Source organism: Rhododendron vialii, chromosome 1a (genome assembly GCF_030253575.1).
Source record: "Rhododendron vialii isolate Sample 1 chromosome 1a, ASM3025357v1".
NCBI lineage: Eukaryota > Viridiplantae > Streptophyta > Magnoliopsida > Ericales > Ericaceae > Rhododendron > Rhododendron vialii.
The window spans coordinates 35,998,905-36,005,000 of record NC_080557.1 but is presented as its reverse complement, the minus strand read 5'-3'; the positions used below and the strand labels follow the sequence as shown (position 1 = coordinate 36,005,000).

The window sequence follows — 6,096 nt, the reverse complement described above, 5'->3', positions numbered from 1 at the left end:
TTTGAAACTTGCTCCCACGTTGGATGAGAAGTTACAGAAGTATTGAATTTTTTTGAATATATCCGAATTGAGACATTGAGATGGGAATTGGCACCAATAAATTGGAATTGGAATTGGCCCATGCCGGGTTCACTTTCAAGATTAGAACTATTCCTCTGGTAAGCTTGTTGAGAGCTTTAGTCGTGTCAAAAATTATGTTAATCGGATATTGATTAATAAGTATCTAATCGAAGTGCATTTACGTTTTTTAAAATGAATTTGGGTGCAATGGATCGAAACCCAGTTTAATAAAGAATAAATTACACGGAATAGATATTAATTAGTATTCAAGTAACGTGATGATTTTTGGCATGGTTGAAGTTGTTGTGCAGCTTTATGACATGAACGATTCAAATCTTGAAAGTGAGCCCGCATGTGCCGACAACTGGCCAACTGCCCAATGCAACGACAAGCCATGTCCTTGCATAATTATACACTTGACATGGAGAATGGAAATTACTGTAATTTTTGTACGACTTTAACATTTACACTATTAGCATCTCCACATTGAATGTTCTAATTGCTACAATCCGATAAAAGAGCAAAAATCAAACACCTTTTTCTAGGATGAAATACGAGCAAAAATCATTAGTATGGAGTGGTAAAAACAAACCATACAAAAAACAATAGCAGGTGTTATCTTGATACTGTGGGGCAATGACATGAGCCTCTTGGAAAGAACAAGTTTTAGGTAATGGATTCTAAGGTTTGTGGGTCTTTGTCGGCTCCTCGTTGGTGACTAGAGCCATTCGCTTCTAGAGTCGTCGAGAATATCAATCACGCCAAAAATTACATTGATCAAATATTTGTTGATATGATTTCAAAATATATTTATCTGGAAGGGGAAGAATTATAACACTGGATTAGAACCCATTAAATAAAAATATAATACCAACCGCATCGGATAAACATGATTTTTTTAGCATGGTTAATATTCTTGACAGGCTCTAAAAGGTGAACAGTTCTAATTATTGAGATGGGCTCGAGTAAGGTCCACAAATGGGCATAATACTTGGGAGGATCCATCACCTCAACATGTACTAACTAATGACCATGATTCAGAATAATCAATTCAAGTTTAATACTCCCTCCGTCACGAATTGTTTGTTCCTTTTCACTATTTGGGACTTCTTACAAAATTGTCTATATGTTTTAATTTATAATGTTTTTTATATGCAATATGGATATTGTTTAATAGATCTCAATTAAATCTAAAATATGATGTTTTTGAAATTATGTAAAACATTATAAATTGTGACATATAAACAATTTTTTAAAAGGCACGTATGTCGAAATTTGACAAACAAACTGAGACGGATGGAGTATTGTTTATTCATTCTTGCAAGGGATGGTAAAAACACAATAGGCACAAGGACATTACAGTCATTTGACATCAGCAGTAGATACTCCTTGATGATGCTTATGGTCGCAAATGCAGAAGTGATTAACACAGTGGGCTGGGCCATTATGGCAGACAATATCACAGTCCAGTTCAGGCTTACAGTTTATTTTCATCCCCACCTTTGACTCACCACCTGCAATAACCCTCGACTCACCACCTGCAATAATAAATACTGCTATTTAAATTCTTGAAGGGAAAATAAAAGGATCCGGCTTTTATGCATTCCAGACCCGAAATCGTTCATCTCCACAACACAGTTAGAGTTGTAGAATCTGTTAGAAAGACACTTGTAGAGTCATAGCTAGACAGTTGCGGATTCAGAAACCGACACAAGAAGGGGCACACATTACTTATATAAGCTTGAAAATATTTTTCTGCACGAAATTAATTGCTTTCGGTCCAAAATTTTACAAGCCTTGGAACGAGTTTTCTTACTAAATTGACAAGCTCTAAATTTCACATGCAAATAAAGCAATACAATCAATAAATAATCAACATTAAAAAAGACTAACCATAAATTAATCAAGGAAGACATCAAGAACTATATCTTAGAAAGACAGTTGAGCACGTTTTTTTGCCCAATCGGTAGGCTTTATTAGTTAACTCATGGGTGATAGGAGAAACATCAACAGTGGCACTCCGTTGGACCCAACTCGGGTAATCCCCAAGCCAAGTCGAAGGAGAATCACTAGATACGGCATATTTAGCCTTCACTAGATAGGGCATAGTTAAAATACCACGAGACACTAATGCAATTCTTCAGGGGTAAATGCAATGTTGTAAGGATACAAATGGAGGGGTTGGAAATTCGAATCATTACAATAATTTTGAATGGTTGAAGTTGCACAAATTGCTCTTCGCAGTTCAAAAAAAAAAAGACGAAAGAAAAGCCAAATTCGAAATAATGTGAATAACAAATTCCATTATGTTATCTTTGTTTTAAAAAAGGAAAAAAAAAATCTGCCCTCTTATCTTATTCACAATAAATGTACAAGCAAGATTATCCTTATTCGCACTAAATGTAGAAGATTATCCGTAGTAAGAAACAAGAGAAAATAAAAGAGAGATGGTTTAAATTCATATAAATAAAAACAAGAAAATAGGCTCATGTACAAAAATAAAGTGTGAAAATCGCTACTATATCCAACGTCGTGATCCTCTACTCTCTCTTTTTTACCAGCAATAAACTCGATATTCATATGATCCTCTACTTAGATCAAGCCATGATAGATCAGTTTAATGGATTTTTCAAAATGGACAGATATTTTAATTGCAAAATTTTCAGGTTATGCAAGATGTGTCAGAACTATCTGCAATATAATCGACCACCTTATTATAATTACTAGTAATGTACTATTATGCTAATGCAATAACGAAGAGGGGATCTGAATCCCTCAATTCAAACCCAGGAAACCCTTTAATTAATCTAACGAAACAAACAGGTCCTTCAAAAAAAGTCTAACCAAACATAGAACATGGTTCTACTTTTTCAGTATCTTGGCAAGTACTGTAGAGCATTATACAACAAAACAGAAAAACAAGAGGATAAATTCTTGCAGAGAGAGAGAGAGAGAGAGAGAGAGAGAGAGAGAGAGAGAGAGAGAGAGAGAGAGAGAGAGAGAGAGAGAACCAGATGCAATAAGCAAGAGGACGACAAAGAAAGACAGGAGTGAAGCCTTCTTCATTTCTTTTGGTTATAAACTTATGAGTAATACAGATGGAGGATTCTTTGGAATTTTGATGACTGAGGTGTCTATATATAGGATTTTAACAATCTGGATTAGAGACTTAAATTAAGGAGTCTTGCTACTGACACAGCAAGTCTGTGCACAGATTGCGTTGTGGGGCCCACTAAGGGTCCCATACAAATAATCCGATCTGTTAATTATGTTTAAAATATTTTTTCAAGGGCCTCCGCGAGAAATTAGCTCAATTCGATACCTATAAGTGTTTGATCTAATCATCTAACTTTTCATTCAGGTTTTTAGAGAATGAAAAGTTAGACGATTAGATCAAGTACTTATAGGTATCGGATTTTTTATGCGGGGGACCTTGAAAAAATATTTTAAACATAATGAACGGCTCGAATCAGTTGTGTGGGACCCGTAGTAGGCCCCACATAGCAATCTGTGCAGGATTTGTGCACAAATTTGCTGTGTCCAAACTTTCTGCTTAATTAAATGGGAAAGTCTGTGTACAAATCTATACTTGAAACCGTCTGATGCACATGACACCAACGAAATAATGAGATGTTCCCGTCACGTGCGTCAAATGATTCCGAACATATTATCTGTGCACATAAGTCTGTATATGTAACGTTGCTCGACTTAATTAGAGAAAATCATAACGGAGGGGAATATTTTGTTCTTTTAATTAGTAACTTACCAAAATAGTTAGATTCATGGAATCCGGCGACTTTAAATTACAGAATCTCATTATCTGTGCACACAAGTCTGTATATGTAGCATTGCTCGACTTAATTAGAGAAAATCATAACGGAGGGCAATATTTTGTTCTTTTAATTAGTAACTTACCGAAATAGTTAGATTCATGAAATCCGGCAACTTTATATGCTATTAGTAACTTACCGAAATAGATAGATTCATGGAATCCAGCGACTTTAAATTACAGAATCTCATTATCTGTGCACACGAGTCTGTATATGTAGCATTGCTCGACTTAATTAGAGAAAATCATAATGGAGGGGAATATTTTGTTCTTTTAATTAGTAACTTACTGAAATAGTTAGATTCATGGAATCCGGCGACTTTATATGCTATTAGTACCTTACCGAAATAGTTAGATTCATGGAATCCAACGACTTTAAATTACAGAATCTTATTATCTGTGCACATAAGTCTGTATATGTAGTATTGCTCGACTTAATTAGAGAAAATCATAACGGAGGGGAATATTTTGTTCTTTTAATTAGTAACTTACCGAAATAGTTAGAATCATGGAATCCGACAACTTTATATGCTATTAGTAACTTACCAAAATAGTTAGATTCATGAAATCCGGCGACTTTAAATTACAAAATCTTATTGGACACCATTTCTTTTAATAGCCCAAAAAAAAAAAAAAAACATAAAGCCGAAGAATTAAATACACAAAGATATGGCTGAATTTTGAGCCCATTGAGATATCTTTTGATACGATTCTAAAAAAAGAAAAAGAAAAAATGGAAAAAGATATCTTTTGATATCACCGCATCATCTACAAGTTTATGGATTTGCAATGAGATTTAAAGCACGACCGCAGGGTTTTAGAAGGTGGCCGCAATGTTCGCATTTGTTGCCGCAAGGTTTGGGTTTATGGCCGCATGGTTGAGTGTAAGGCTGCAAGGTTGGAGTTTATGGCCGCTATATTCAAGTACGTGGCAGCAATGTTGGTTCTGGGCAGTTCACCGACTGTCGCTAGAACGCCATTTTTTTCCGTTTAAGAGCATATGGGGACATAGCCATCTCTAAGTCGGAGTTTTTGGATGCTATTTTGTGGATGTTCGAGTTAGAAGAGGAGATTGATTAATTTCTTCTTTCGTATCATCGCGATTTTTTTGTGGATGCTATCACCGCATCATCGCGATTTTTTTTGCAGCAATTGAATGGATTTTCTATGGAGTTGGTTGTCTTGCTATAATACTATAGATCATTTTATTTAGTAGTTTACTCTTTGATTTTTAAGTTCGAAAATTGCAAATAAGTACTTATTTTTTAAGAAGTCTTGGTGGAACACCACCTACTCTTCATTTTACTATAGGTTTACATCTTTGACTGAGTAAGGAAATAAAAATACTCCCTCCGTCCCTTATTTAAAGTCCAGTATTCCATTTTTGGCTGTTCCTTAATAAGTGTCCATTTTGTAAAATTAGTGGGTAAAAGTTGGTGCATTGTCTATTTTGTCCCTAAAAATAGATTCCATTTTGAAAAGTTAGTGAGTAAAAGTGTAATGATGATGGGTAAGTAGGGAAAGTGAAGAAAAAAGTTGATGTGAAAGGTATAATGATGATGTCTTTTTAATAAGTTAGAGTTACGAAGCAGGACACTTAAAAAGAGACGGAGGGAGTAGTTTTTATTTAGGGAAACGCTTCAATGCACCCCTACTTTTGAAAAATATTATGCCCATGTTTGGTGAATGTTATGCCTTCTTACAGTTGAGATGCACCTTTATAGGTGTTACACCGATTGGGGTAAAATGTTGCACCTCCTTGGGGTAAAATGTTTAGGATACATTTTATTTGGCATATATCATTTTCTTGGAGAGCTTTATCAGTGATCTTTTGGCCAAAATAGTTTCTTTTTAGGGAAACGCTTCAATACACCCCTAATGTTCCTTGTGCACAATATTGCACCCTTTTGGTGCCCTTGATGAAAATTTGACTTCCAAACAAAAAGAAAGATTTGCACTGCTAAAATTTAGTGAAAGTTTTCTTGCATTGTTCTAACCAATCTTCTGCATTGTTCAAGTGATGAGAGAGATGAATGAGAGAATAAGCATAAATGTGTTAACAAACCCTAATGGATATTCATCATATGGTGAAGGCTGAGAAACTTACAAGAAGAAAAGTATTTGTATCAAACATAAAAATTACCCTTGACTAAAACTCAAATAATCCGAAACCCGAGTTACTAAGAGGAAGGGAAGAAATGGAAATT

At 35.0% G+C, this 6,096-nt stretch overlaps 1 protein-coding gene and 1 long non-coding RNA gene across 4 annotated transcripts in view; one reads left to right on the top strand and one right to left on the bottom strand.

Moving 5' to 3' along the window:
* The window catches only part of LOC131323662 (serine/threonine-protein phosphatase PP2A-2 catalytic subunit-like), a 17,512-nt gene extending 17,495 nt beyond the window's left edge, over positions 1–17 (top strand). For all 3 annotated transcript variants that reach the window (XM_058355511.1, XM_058355521.1, XM_058355516.1), the window contains one exon: positions 1–17. This exon is cut by the window's left edge. The gene's annotated coding sequence lies outside the window, so the exon portion shown is untranslated.
* Positions 1–3,471, bottom strand: part of LOC131323680 (uncharacterized) — a 3,953-nt gene extending 482 nt beyond the window's left edge. The window contains exons 1-2 of the long non-coding RNA XR_009199214.1: positions 3,072–3,471; positions 1–1,598 (exon numbers count right to left, since the gene is read on the bottom strand). The exon at positions 1–1,598 is cut by the window's left edge and continues 482 nt beyond it. This is a non-coding gene — a long non-coding RNA (uncharacterized LOC131323680). The remainder of the gene's footprint in view (positions 1,599–3,071) is intronic.
* Between the last annotated feature and the right edge of the window lie 2,625 nt (positions 3,472–6,096).